The following is a 9,937-nucleotide window of genomic DNA, read 5'->3' on the forward strand; positions in this document are numbered from 1 at the left end:
CTGGTTCATAAATGAATACGTTTGAAAATGGAATGCATCAACAGAACGGTGTTGGCAGTATAAAAATATCTACAGCACCTTGTATTCCCAGGTGGTATCCCATCCAAGTACTAACCAGGCCCAACACTGCTTAGCTTCCAAGATCAGATGAGATTGGGCGTATCCAATGTGGTATGGCTGTAGATGAGCTTTGTGGTTTCTGTTAGATCTTTTCTACTTCTAACTACTGGTTCATAAATGAATACGTTTGAAAATGGAATGCATCAACAGAACGGTGTTGGCAGTATAAAAATATCTACAGAACCTTGTATTCCCAGGTGGTCTCCCATCCAACTACTAACCAGGCCCAACACTGCTTAGATTCCAAGATCAGATGAGATTGGGTGTATCCAGTGTGGTGTGGCTGTAGATGAGCTGTGGGGTTTCTGTTAGATCTTTTCTACTTCTAACTACTGGTTCATAAATGAATACGTTTGAAAATGGAATGCATCAACAGAACGGTGTTGGCAGTATAAAAATATCTACAGAACCTTGTATTCCCAGGTGGTCTCCCATCCAAGTACTAACCAGGCCCAACACTGCTTAGCTTCCAAGATCAGATGAGATTGGGTGTATCCAGTGTGGTGTGGCTGTAGATGAGCTTTGTGGTTTCTGTTAGATCTTTTCTACTTCTAACTACTGGTTCATAAATGAATACGTTTGAAAATGGAATGCATCAACAGAACGGTGTTGGCAGTATAAAAATATCTACAGCACCTTGTATTCCCAGGTGGTCTCCCATCCAAGTACTAACCAGGTTCAACACTGCTAAGCTTCCAAGATCAGATGAGATTGGGCGTATCCAGTGTGGTGTGGCTGTAGATGAGCTTTGTGGTTTCTGTTAGAACTTTTCTACTTCTAACTACTGGTTCATAAATGAGTACGTTTGAAAATGGAATGCATCAACAGAACGGTGTTGGCAGTATAAAAATATCTACAGCACCTTGTATTCCCAGGTGGTCTCCCATCCAACTACTAACCAGGCCCAACACTGCTTAGATTCCAAGATCAGATGAGATTGGGCGTATCCAGTGTGGTGTGACTGTAGATGAGCTTTGTGGTTTCTGTTAGAACTTTTTTACTTCTAACTACTGGTTCATAAATGAATACGTTTGAAAATGGAATGCATCAACAGAACGGTGTTGGCAGTATAAAAATATCTACAGCACCTTGTATTCCCAGGTGGTATCCCATCCAAGTACTAACCAGGCCCAACACTGCTTAGCTTCCAAGATCAGATGAGATTGGGCGTATCCAATGTGGTATGGCTGTAGATGAGCTTTGTGGTTTCTGTTAGAACTTTTCTACTTCTAACTACAGGTTCATAAATGAAAACGTTTGAAAATGGAATGCATCAACAGAACGGTGTTGGCAGTATAAAAATATCTACAGCACCTTGTATTCCCAGGTGGTCTCCCATCCAAGTACTAACCAGGCCCAACACTGCTTAGCTTCCAAAATCAGATGAGATTGGGCGTATCCAGTGTGGTGTGGCTGTAGATGAGCTTTGTGGTTTCTGTTAGAACTTTTCTACTTCTAACTACTGGTTCATAAATGAATACGTTTGAAAATGGAATGCATCAACAGAACGGTGTTGGGAGTAAAAAAATATCTACAGCACCTTGTATTCCAAGGTGGTCTCCCATCCAAGTACTAACCATGCCCAACACTGCTTAGCTTCCAAGATCAGATGAGATTGGGCGTATCCAGTGTGGTGTGGCTGTAGATGAGCTTTGTGGTTTCTGTTAGAACTTTTCTACTTCTAACTACTGGTTCATAAATGAGTACGTTTGAAAATGGAATGCATCAACAGAACGGTGTTGGCAGTATAAAAATATCTAAAGCACCTTGTATTCCCAGGTGGTCTCCCATCCAACTACTAACCAGGCCAAACACTGCTTAGCTACCAAGATCAGATGAGATTGGGCGTATCCAATGTGGCTTGGCTGTAGATGAGCTTTGTGGTTTCTGTTAGAACTTTTCTACTTCTTACTACTGGTTCATAAATGAATACGTTTGAAAATGGAATGCATCAACAGAACGGTGTTGGCAGTATAAAAATATCTACAGAACCTTGTATTCCCAGGTGGTCTCCCATCCAAGTACTAACCAGGCCCAACACTGCTTAGCTTCCAAGATCAGATGAGATTGGGTGTATCCAGTGTGGTGTGGCTGTAGATGAGCTTTGTGGTTTCTGTTAGATCTTTTCTACTTCTAACTACTGGTTCATAAATGAATACGTTTGAAAATGGAATGCATCAACAGAACGGTGTTGGCAGTATAAAAATATCTACAGCACCTTGTATTCCCAGGTGGTATCCCATCCAAGTACTAACCAGGCCCAACACTGCTTAGCTTCCAAGATCAGATGAGATTGGGTGTATCCAGTGTGGTGTGGCTGTAGATGAGCTTTGTGGTTTCTGTTAGATCTTTTCTACTTCTAACTACTGGTTCATAAATGAATACGTTTGAAAATGGAATGCATCAACAGAACGGTGTTGGCAGTATAAAAATATCTACAGCACCTTGTATTCCCAGGTGGTCTCCCATCCAAGTACTAACCAGGTTCAACACTGCTAAGCTTCCAAGATCAGATGAGATTGGGCGTATCCAGTGTGGTGTGGCTGTAGATGAGCTTTGTGGTTTCTGTTAGAACTTTTCTACTTCTAACTACTGGTTCATAAATGAGTACGTTTGAAAATGGAATGCATCAACAGAACGGTGTTGGCAGTATAAAAATATCTACAGCACCTTGTATTCCCAGGTGGTATCCCATCCAAGTACTAACCAGGCCAAACACTGCTTAGCTACCAAGATCAGATGAGATTGGGCGTATCCAATGTGGCTTGGCTGTAGATGAGCTTTGTGGTTTCTGTTAGAACTTTTCTACTTCTTACTACTGGTTCATAAATGAATATGTTTGAAAATGGAATGCATCAACAGAACGGTGTTGGCAGTATAAAAATATCTACAGAACCTTGTATTCCCAGGTGGTCTCCCATCCAAGTACTAACCAGGCCCAACACTGCTTAGCTTCCAAGATCAGATGAGATTGGGTGTATCCAGTGTGGTGTGGCTGTAGATGAGCTTTGTGGTTTCTGTTAGATCTTTTCTACTTCTAACTACTGGTTCATAAATGAATACGTTTGAAAATGGAATGCATCAACAGAACGGTGTTGGCAGTATAAAAATATCTACAGCACCTTGTATTCCCAGGTGGTCTCCCATCCAAGTACTAACCAGGTTCAACACTGCTAAGCTTCCAAGATCAGATGAGATTGGGCGTATCCAGTGTGGTGTGGCTGTAGATGAGCTTTGTGGTTTCTGTTAGAACTTTTCTACTTCTAACTACTGGTTCATAAATGAGTACGTTTGAAAATGGAATGCATCAACAGAACGGTGTTGGCAGTATAAAAATATCTACAGCACCTTGTATTCCCAGGTGGTCTCCCATCCAACTACTAACCAGGCCCAACACTGCTTAGATTCCAAGATCAGATGAGATTGGGCGTATCCAGTGTGGTGTGACTGTAGATGAGCTTTGTGGTTTCTGTTAGAACTTTTTTACTTCTAACTACTGGTTCATAAATGAATACGTTTGAAAATGGAATGCATCAACAGAACGGTGTTGGCAGTATAAAAATATCTACAGCACCTTGTATTCCCAGGTGGTATCCCATCCAAGTACTAACCAGGCCCAACACTGCTTAGCTTCCAAGATCAGATGAGATTGGGCGTATCCAATGTGGTATGGCTGTAGATGAGCTTTGTGGTTTCTGTTAGAACTTTTCTACTTCTAACTACAGGTTCATAAATGAAAACGTTTGAAAATGGAATGCATCAACAGAACGGTGTTGGCAGTATAAAAATATCTACAGCACCTTGTATTCCCAGGTGGTCTCCCATCCAAGTACTAACCAGGCCCAACACTGCTTAGCTTCCAAGATCAGATGAGATTGGGTGTATCCAGTGTGGTGTGGCTGTAGATGAGCTTTGTGGTTTCTGTTAGATCTTTTCTACTTCTAACTACTGGTTCATAAATGAATACGTTTGAAAATGGAATGCATCAACAGAACGGTGTTGGCAGTATAAAAATATCTACAGCACCTTGTATTCCCAGGTGGTCTCCCATCCAAGTACTAACCAGGTTCAACACTGCTAAGCTTCCAAGATCAGATGAGATTGGGCGTATCCAGTGTGGTGTGGCTGTAGATGAGCTTTGTGGTTTCTGTTAGAACTTTTCTACTTCTAACTACTGGTTCATAAATGAGTACGTTTGAAAATGGAATGCATCAACAGAACGGTGTTGGCAGTATAAAAATATCTACAGCACCTTGTATTCCCAGGTGGTCTCCCATCCAACTACTAACCAGGCCCAACACTGCTTAGATTCCAAGATCAGATGAGATTGGGCGTATCCAGTGTGGTGTGACTGTAGATGAGCTTTGTGGTTTCTGTTAGAACTTTTTTACTTCTAACTACTGGTTCATAAATGAATACGTTTGAAAATGGAATGCATCAACAGAACGGTGTTGGCAGTATAAAAATATCTACAGCACCTTGTATTCCCAGGTGGTATCCCATCCAAGTACTAACCAGGCCCAACACTGCTTAGCTTCCAAGATCAGATGAGATTGGGCGTATCCAATGTGGTATGGCTGTAGATGAGCTTTGTGGTTTCTGTTAGAACTTTTCTACTTCTAACTACAGGTTCATAAATGAAAACGTTTGAAAATGGAATGCATCAACAGAACGGTGTTGGCAGTATAAAAATATCTACAGCACCTTGTATTCCCAGGTGGTCTCCCATCCAAGTACTAACCAGGCCCAACACTGCTTAGCTTCCAAGATCAGATGAGATTGGGTGTATCCAGTGTGGTGTGGCTGTAGATGAGCTTTGTGGTTTCTGTTAGATCTTTTCTACTTCTAACTACTGGTTCATAAATGAATACGTTTGAAAATGGAATGCATCAACAGAACGGTGTTGGCAGTATAAAAATATCTACAGCACCTTGTATTCCCAGGTGGTCTCCCATCCAAGTACTAACCAGGTTCAACACTGCTAAGCTTCCAAGATCAGATGAGATTGGGCGTATCCAGTGTGGTGTGGCTGTAGATGAGCTTTGTGGTTTCTGTTAGAACTTTTCTACTTCTAACTACTGGTTCATAAATGAGTACGTTTGAAAATGGAATGCATCAACAGAACGGTGTTGGCAGTATAAAAATATCTACAGCACCTTGTATTCCCAGGTGGTCTCCCATCCAAGTACTAACCAGGCCCAACACTGCTTAGCTTCCAAGATCAGATGAGATTGGGCGTATCCAGTGTGGTGTGTCTGTAGACGAGCTTTGTGGTTTCTGTTAGAACTTTTCTACTTCTAACTACTGGTTCATAAATTAATACATTTGAAAATGGAATGCATCAACAGTACGGTGTTGGCAGTATAAAAATATCTACAGCACCTTGTATTCCCAGGTGGTCTCCCATCCAAGTACTAACCAGGCCCAACACTGCTTAGCTTCCAAGATCAGATGAGATTGGGCGTATCCAGTATGGTGTGGCTGTAGATGAGCTTTGTGGTTTCTGTTAGAACTTTTCTACTTCTAACTACTGGTTCATAAATGAGTACGTTTGAAAATGGAATGCATCAACAGAACGGTGTTGGCAGTATAAAAATATCTAAAGCACCTTGTATTCCCAGGTGGTCTCCCATCCAACTACTAACCAGGCCAAACACTGCTTAGCTACCAAGATCAGATGAGATTGGGCGTATCCAATGTGGCTTGGCTGTAGATGAGCTTTGTGGTTTCTGTTAGAACTTTTCTACTTCTTACTACTGGTTCATAAATGAATACGTTTGAAAATGGAATGCATCAACAGAACGGTGTTGGCAGTATAAAAATATCTACAGAACCTTGTATTCCCAGGTGGTCTCCCATCCAAGTACTAACCAGGCCCAACACTGCTTAGCTTCCAAGATCAGATGAGATTGGGTGTATCCAGTGTGGTGTGGCTGTAGATGAGCTTTGTGGTTTCTGTTAGATCTTTTCTACTTCTAACTACTGGTTCATAAATGAATACGTTTGAAAATGGAATGCATCAACAGAACGGTGTTGGCAGTATAAAAATATCTACAGCACCTTGTATTCCCAGGTGGTATCCCATCCAAGTACTAACCAGGCCCAACACTGCTTAGCTTCCAAGATCAGATGAGATTGGGTGTATCCAGTGTGGTGTGGCTGTAGATGAGCTTTGTGGTTTCTGTTAGATCTTTTCTACTTCTAACTACTGGTTCATAAATGAATACGTTTGAAAATGGAATGCATCAACAGAACGGTGTTGGCAGTATAAAAATATCTACAGCACCTTGTATTCCCAGGTGGTCTCCCATCCAAGTACTAACCAGGTTCAACACTGCTAAGCTTCCAAGATCAGATGAGATTGGGCGTATCCAGTGTGGTGTGGCTGTAGATGAGCTTTGTGGTTTCTGTTAGAACTTTTCTACTTCTAACTACTGGTTCATAAATGAGTACGTTTGAAAATGGAATGCATCAACAGAACGGTGTTGGCAGTATAAAAATATCTACAGCACCTTGTATTCCCAGGTGGTATCCCATCCAAGTACTAACCAGGCCAAACACTGCTTAGCTACCAAGATCAGATGAGATTGGGCGTATCCAATGTGGCTTGGCTGTAGATGAGCTTTGTGGTTTCTGTTAGAACTTTTCTACTTCTTACTACTGGTTCATAAATGAATATGTTTGAAAATGGAATGCATCAACAGAACGGTGTTGGCAGTATAAAAATATCTACAGAACCTTGTATTCCCAGGTGGTCTCCCATCCAAGTACTAACCAGGCCCAACACTGCTTAGCTTCCAAGATCAGATGAGATTGGGTGTATCCAGTGTGGTGTGGCTGTAGATGAGCTTTGTGGTTTCTGTTAGATCTTTTCTACTTCTAACTACTGGTTCATAAATGAATACGTTTGAAAATGGAATGCATCAACAGAACGGTGTTGGCAGTATAAAAATATCTACAGCACCTTGTATTCCCAGGTGGTCTCCCATCCAAGTACTAACCAGGTTCAACACTGCTAAGCTTCCAAGATCAGATGAGATTGGGCGTATCCAGTGTGGTGTGGCTGTAGATGAGCTTTGTGGTTTCTGTTAGAACTTTTCTACTTCTAACTACTGGTTCATAAATGAGTACGTTTGAAAATGGAATGCATCAACAGAACGGTGTTGGCAGTATAAAAATATCTACAGCACCTTGTATTCCCAGGTGGTCTCCCATCCAAGTACTAACCAGGCCCAACACTGCTTAGATTCCAAGATCAGATGAGATTGGGCGTATCCAGTGTGGTGTGACTGTAGATGAGCTTTGTGGTTTCTGTTAGAACTTTTTTACTTCTAACTACTGGTTCATAAATGAATACGTTTGAAAATGGAATGCATCAACAGAACGGTGTTGGCAGTATAAAAATATCTACAGCACCTTGTATTCCCAGGTGGTATCCCATCCAAGTACTAACCAGGCCCAACACTGCTTAGCTTCCAAGATCAGATGAGATTGGGCGTATCCAATGTGGTATGGCTGTAGATGAGCTTTGTGGTTTCTGTTAGAACTTTTCTACTTCTAACTACAGGTTCATAAATGAAAACGTTTGAAAATGGAATGCATCAACAGAACGGTGTTGGCAGTATAAAAATATCTACAGCACCTTGTATTCCCAGGTGGTCTCCCATCCAAGTACTAACCAGGCCCAACACTGCTTAGCTTCCAAGATCAGATGAGATTGGGTGTATCCAGTGTGGTGTGGCTGTAGATGAGCTTTGTGGTTTCTGTTAGATCTTTTCTACTTCTAACTACTGGTTCATAAATGAATACGTTTGAAAATGGAATGCATCAACAGAACGGTGTTGGCAGTATAAAAATATCTACAGCACCTTGTATTCCCAGGTGGTCTCCCATCCAAGTACTAACCAGGTTCAACACTGCTAAGCTTCCAAGATCAGATGAGATTGGGCGTATCCAGTGTGGTGTGGCTGTAGATGAGCTTTGTGGTTTCTGTTAGAACTTTTCTACTTCTAACTACTGGTTCATAAATGAGTACGTTTGAAAATGGAATGCATCAACAGAACGGTGTTGGCAGTATAAAAATATCTACAGCACCTTGTATTCCCAGGTGGTCTCCCATCCAAGTACTAACCAGGCCCAACACTGCTTAGCTTCCAAGATCAGATGAGATTGGGCGTATCCAGTGTGGTGTGTCTGTAGACGAGCTTTGTGGTTTCTGTTAGAACTTTTCTACTTCTAACTACTGGTTCATAAATTAATACATTTGAAAATGGAATGCATCAACAGTACGGTGTTGGCAGTATAAAAATATCTACAGCACCTTGTATTCCCAGGTGGTCTCCCATCCAAGTACTAACCAGGCCCAACACTGCTTAGCTTCCAAGATCAGATGAGATTGGGCGTATCCAGTATGGTGTGGCTGTAGATGAGCTTTGTGGTTTCTGTTAGAACTTTTCTACTTCTAACTACTGGTTCATAAATTAATACGTTTGAAAATGGATTGCATCAACAGAACGGTGTTGGCAGTATAAAAAAATCTACAGCACCTTGTATTCCCAGGTGGTCTCCCATCCAAGTACTAACCAGGCCCAACACTGCTTAGCTTCCGAGATCAGATGAGATTGGGCTTTTCCAGTGTGGTGTGGCTGTAGATAAGCTTTGCGGTTTCTGTTAGAACTTTTCTACTTCTAACTACTGGTTCATAAATGAATACGTTTTAAAAAGGAATGCATCAACAGAACAGTGTTGGCAGTAAAAAAATATCTACAGCACCTTGTATTCCTAGGTGGTCTCCCCTCCAAGTACTAACCAGGCCCAACACGGCTTAGCTTCCAAGATCAGATGAGTTTGGGTGTATCCAGTCTGGTGTGGCTGTAGATGAGCTGTGTGGTTTTTGTTAGAACTTTTCTACGTCTAACTACTGGTTCATAAATGAATACGTTTTAAAAAGGAATGCATCAACAGAACGGTGTTGGCAGTATAAAAATATCTACAGCACCTTGTATTCCCAGGTGGTCTCCCATCCAAGTACTAACCAGGCACAACACTGCTTAGCTTCCAACATCAGATGAGATTGGGCGTATCCAGTGTGGTGTGGCTGTAGATGAGCTTTGTGGTTTCTGTTAGAACTTTTCTACTTCTAACTACTGGTTCATAAATGAATACTTTTGAAAAATGGAATGCATCAACAGAACGGTGTTGGCAGTATAAAAATATCTACAGCACCTTGTATTCCCAGGTGGTCTCCCTTTCAAGTACTAACCAGGCCCAACAATGCTTAGCTTCCAAGATCAGATGAGATTGGGCGTATCCAGAGTGGTGTGGCTGTAGATGAGCTTTGTGGTTTCTGTTAGAACTTTTCTACTTCTAACTACTGGTTCATACATGAATACGTTTGAAAATGGAATGCATCAAAAGAACGGTGTTGGCAGTATAAAAATATCTACAGCACCTTGTATTCCCAGGTGGTCTGCCATCCAAGTACTAACCAGGCCCAACATTGCTTAGCTTCCAAGATCAGATGAGATTGGGCGTATCCAGTGTGATGTGGCTGTAGATGAGCTTTGTGGTTTATGTTAGAACTTTTCTACTTCTAACTAGTGGTTCATAAATTAATACGTTTGAAAATGGAATGCATCAACAGAACGGTGTTGGCAGTATAAAAATATCTACAGCACCTTGTATTCCCAGGTGGTCTCCCATCCAGGTACTAACCAGGAACAACACTGCTTAGCTTCCAAGATCAGATGAGATTGGGCGTATCCAGTGTGGTGTGGCTGTAGATGAGCTTTGTGGTTTCTGTTAGAACTTTTCTACT

General features: G+C 41.6%; 23 non-coding genes and 21 pseudogenes across 23 annotated transcripts; all 44 read right to left on the minus strand.

Moving 5' to 3' along the window:
* Window positions 1-66: 66 nt before the first annotated feature.
* LOC134901614 (5S ribosomal RNA) lies at window positions 67-185 on the minus strand. Its single transcript, XR_010175101.1, has one exon. It is a non-coding gene; the product is annotated as a 5S ribosomal RNA (ribosomal RNA).
* A 107-nt stretch (window positions 186-292) lies between these two features.
* On the minus strand, window positions 293-411 carry LOC134890077 (5S ribosomal RNA; annotated as a pseudogene).
* A 107-nt stretch (window positions 412-518) lies between these two features.
* Window positions 519-637, minus strand: LOC135061428 (5S ribosomal RNA). The gene has a single exon (XR_010247809.1). It is a non-coding gene; the product is annotated as a 5S ribosomal RNA (ribosomal RNA).
* A 107-nt stretch (window positions 638-744) lies between these two features.
* On the minus strand, window positions 745-863 carry LOC134890824 (5S ribosomal RNA; annotated as a pseudogene).
* A 107-nt stretch (window positions 864-970) lies between these two features.
* LOC134887447 (5S ribosomal RNA) lies at window positions 971-1,089 on the minus strand (annotated as a pseudogene).
* A 107-nt stretch (window positions 1,090-1,196) lies between these two features.
* On the minus strand, window positions 1,197-1,315 carry LOC134901615 (5S ribosomal RNA). The gene has a single exon (XR_010175102.1). It is a non-coding gene; the product is annotated as a 5S ribosomal RNA (ribosomal RNA).
* A 107-nt stretch (window positions 1,316-1,422) lies between these two features.
* Window positions 1,423-1,541, minus strand: LOC135062788 (5S ribosomal RNA). The gene has a single exon (XR_010249131.1). It is a non-coding gene; the product is annotated as a 5S ribosomal RNA (ribosomal RNA).
* A 107-nt stretch (window positions 1,542-1,648) lies between these two features.
* LOC135070949 (5S ribosomal RNA) lies at window positions 1,649-1,767 on the minus strand. Its single transcript, XR_010257095.1, has one exon. It is a non-coding gene; the product is annotated as a 5S ribosomal RNA (ribosomal RNA).
* Window positions 1,768-1,874: 107 nt separating this feature from the next.
* Window positions 1,875-1,993, minus strand: LOC134895800 (5S ribosomal RNA; annotated as a pseudogene).
* A 107-nt stretch (window positions 1,994-2,100) lies between these two features.
* LOC135061430 (5S ribosomal RNA) lies at window positions 2,101-2,219 on the minus strand. Its single transcript, XR_010247811.1, has one exon. It is a non-coding gene; the product is annotated as a 5S ribosomal RNA (ribosomal RNA).
* A 107-nt stretch (window positions 2,220-2,326) lies between these two features.
* On the minus strand, window positions 2,327-2,445 carry LOC134900977 (5S ribosomal RNA). Its single transcript, XR_010174477.1, has one exon. It is a non-coding gene; the product is annotated as a 5S ribosomal RNA (ribosomal RNA).
* Window positions 2,446-2,552: 107 nt separating this feature from the next.
* LOC134890825 (5S ribosomal RNA) lies at window positions 2,553-2,671 on the minus strand (annotated as a pseudogene).
* A 107-nt stretch (window positions 2,672-2,778) lies between these two features.
* Window positions 2,779-2,897, minus strand: LOC134892354 (5S ribosomal RNA; annotated as a pseudogene).
* Window positions 2,898-3,004: 107 nt separating this feature from the next.
* Window positions 3,005-3,123, minus strand: LOC135061431 (5S ribosomal RNA). Its single transcript, XR_010247812.1, has one exon. It is a non-coding gene; the product is annotated as a 5S ribosomal RNA (ribosomal RNA).
* A 107-nt stretch (window positions 3,124-3,230) lies between these two features.
* Window positions 3,231-3,349, minus strand: LOC134890826 (5S ribosomal RNA; annotated as a pseudogene).
* A 107-nt stretch (window positions 3,350-3,456) lies between these two features.
* LOC134887448 (5S ribosomal RNA) lies at window positions 3,457-3,575 on the minus strand (annotated as a pseudogene).
* A 107-nt stretch (window positions 3,576-3,682) lies between these two features.
* Window positions 3,683-3,801, minus strand: LOC134901616 (5S ribosomal RNA). Its single transcript, XR_010175103.1, has one exon. It is a non-coding gene; the product is annotated as a 5S ribosomal RNA (ribosomal RNA).
* Window positions 3,802-3,908: 107 nt separating this feature from the next.
* LOC135065289 (5S ribosomal RNA) lies at window positions 3,909-4,027 on the minus strand. Its single transcript, XR_010251572.1, has one exon. It is a non-coding gene; the product is annotated as a 5S ribosomal RNA (ribosomal RNA).
* Window positions 4,028-4,134: 107 nt separating this feature from the next.
* LOC134890827 (5S ribosomal RNA) lies at window positions 4,135-4,253 on the minus strand (annotated as a pseudogene).
* A 107-nt stretch (window positions 4,254-4,360) lies between these two features.
* LOC134887449 (5S ribosomal RNA) lies at window positions 4,361-4,479 on the minus strand (annotated as a pseudogene).
* A 107-nt stretch (window positions 4,480-4,586) lies between these two features.
* On the minus strand, window positions 4,587-4,705 carry LOC134901617 (5S ribosomal RNA). The gene has a single exon (XR_010175104.1). It is a non-coding gene; the product is annotated as a 5S ribosomal RNA (ribosomal RNA).
* Window positions 4,706-4,812: 107 nt separating this feature from the next.
* Window positions 4,813-4,931, minus strand: LOC135065404 (5S ribosomal RNA). The gene has a single exon (XR_010251686.1). It is a non-coding gene; the product is annotated as a 5S ribosomal RNA (ribosomal RNA).
* Window positions 4,932-5,038: 107 nt separating this feature from the next.
* On the minus strand, window positions 5,039-5,157 carry LOC134890828 (5S ribosomal RNA; annotated as a pseudogene).
* Window positions 5,158-5,264: 107 nt separating this feature from the next.
* LOC135068415 (5S ribosomal RNA) lies at window positions 5,265-5,383 on the minus strand. Its single transcript, XR_010254618.1, has one exon. It is a non-coding gene; the product is annotated as a 5S ribosomal RNA (ribosomal RNA).
* Window positions 5,384-5,490: 107 nt separating this feature from the next.
* Window positions 5,491-5,609, minus strand: LOC135059341 (5S ribosomal RNA). The gene has a single exon (XR_010245747.1). It is a non-coding gene; the product is annotated as a 5S ribosomal RNA (ribosomal RNA).
* A 107-nt stretch (window positions 5,610-5,716) lies between these two features.
* Window positions 5,717-5,835, minus strand: LOC134895801 (5S ribosomal RNA; annotated as a pseudogene).
* A 107-nt stretch (window positions 5,836-5,942) lies between these two features.
* LOC135061432 (5S ribosomal RNA) lies at window positions 5,943-6,061 on the minus strand. The gene has a single exon (XR_010247813.1). It is a non-coding gene; the product is annotated as a 5S ribosomal RNA (ribosomal RNA).
* A 107-nt stretch (window positions 6,062-6,168) lies between these two features.
* LOC134900978 (5S ribosomal RNA) lies at window positions 6,169-6,287 on the minus strand. Its single transcript, XR_010174478.1, has one exon. It is a non-coding gene; the product is annotated as a 5S ribosomal RNA (ribosomal RNA).
* A 107-nt stretch (window positions 6,288-6,394) lies between these two features.
* On the minus strand, window positions 6,395-6,513 carry LOC134890829 (5S ribosomal RNA; annotated as a pseudogene).
* A 107-nt stretch (window positions 6,514-6,620) lies between these two features.
* On the minus strand, window positions 6,621-6,739 carry LOC134892355 (5S ribosomal RNA; annotated as a pseudogene).
* Window positions 6,740-6,846: 107 nt separating this feature from the next.
* LOC135061433 (5S ribosomal RNA) lies at window positions 6,847-6,965 on the minus strand. The gene has a single exon (XR_010247814.1). It is a non-coding gene; the product is annotated as a 5S ribosomal RNA (ribosomal RNA).
* A 107-nt stretch (window positions 6,966-7,072) lies between these two features.
* Window positions 7,073-7,191, minus strand: LOC134890831 (5S ribosomal RNA; annotated as a pseudogene).
* A 107-nt stretch (window positions 7,192-7,298) lies between these two features.
* Window positions 7,299-7,417, minus strand: LOC135068750 (5S ribosomal RNA). Its single transcript, XR_010254942.1, has one exon. It is a non-coding gene; the product is annotated as a 5S ribosomal RNA (ribosomal RNA).
* A 107-nt stretch (window positions 7,418-7,524) lies between these two features.
* LOC134901618 (5S ribosomal RNA) lies at window positions 7,525-7,643 on the minus strand. The gene has a single exon (XR_010175105.1). It is a non-coding gene; the product is annotated as a 5S ribosomal RNA (ribosomal RNA).
* A 107-nt stretch (window positions 7,644-7,750) lies between these two features.
* On the minus strand, window positions 7,751-7,869 carry LOC135065521 (5S ribosomal RNA). The gene has a single exon (XR_010251801.1). It is a non-coding gene; the product is annotated as a 5S ribosomal RNA (ribosomal RNA).
* Window positions 7,870-7,976: 107 nt separating this feature from the next.
* On the minus strand, window positions 7,977-8,095 carry LOC134890832 (5S ribosomal RNA; annotated as a pseudogene).
* A 107-nt stretch (window positions 8,096-8,202) lies between these two features.
* On the minus strand, window positions 8,203-8,321 carry LOC135068416 (5S ribosomal RNA). Its single transcript, XR_010254619.1, has one exon. It is a non-coding gene; the product is annotated as a 5S ribosomal RNA (ribosomal RNA).
* Window positions 8,322-8,428: 107 nt separating this feature from the next.
* On the minus strand, window positions 8,429-8,547 carry LOC135059342 (5S ribosomal RNA). The gene has a single exon (XR_010245748.1). It is a non-coding gene; the product is annotated as a 5S ribosomal RNA (ribosomal RNA).
* Window positions 8,548-8,654: 107 nt separating this feature from the next.
* Window positions 8,655-8,773, minus strand: LOC135067601 (5S ribosomal RNA). Its single transcript, XR_010253812.1, has one exon. It is a non-coding gene; the product is annotated as a 5S ribosomal RNA (ribosomal RNA).
* A 107-nt stretch (window positions 8,774-8,880) lies between these two features.
* On the minus strand, window positions 8,881-8,999 carry LOC134894188 (5S ribosomal RNA; annotated as a pseudogene).
* A 107-nt stretch (window positions 9,000-9,106) lies between these two features.
* On the minus strand, window positions 9,107-9,225 carry LOC134889540 (5S ribosomal RNA; annotated as a pseudogene).
* Window positions 9,226-9,333: 108 nt separating this feature from the next.
* On the minus strand, window positions 9,334-9,452 carry LOC134889147 (5S ribosomal RNA; annotated as a pseudogene).
* Window positions 9,453-9,559: 107 nt separating this feature from the next.
* LOC134888793 (5S ribosomal RNA) lies at window positions 9,560-9,678 on the minus strand (annotated as a pseudogene).
* A 107-nt stretch (window positions 9,679-9,785) lies between these two features.
* LOC134888268 (5S ribosomal RNA) lies at window positions 9,786-9,904 on the minus strand (annotated as a pseudogene).
* Window positions 9,905-9,937: the final 33 nt, after the last annotated feature.

Source organism: Pseudophryne corroboree, chromosome 3 (genome assembly GCF_028390025.1).
Source record: "Pseudophryne corroboree isolate aPseCor3 chromosome 3, aPseCor3.hap2, whole genome shotgun sequence".
Taxonomy (NCBI): domain Eukaryota; kingdom Metazoa; phylum Chordata; class Amphibia; order Anura; family Myobatrachidae; genus Pseudophryne; species Pseudophryne corroboree.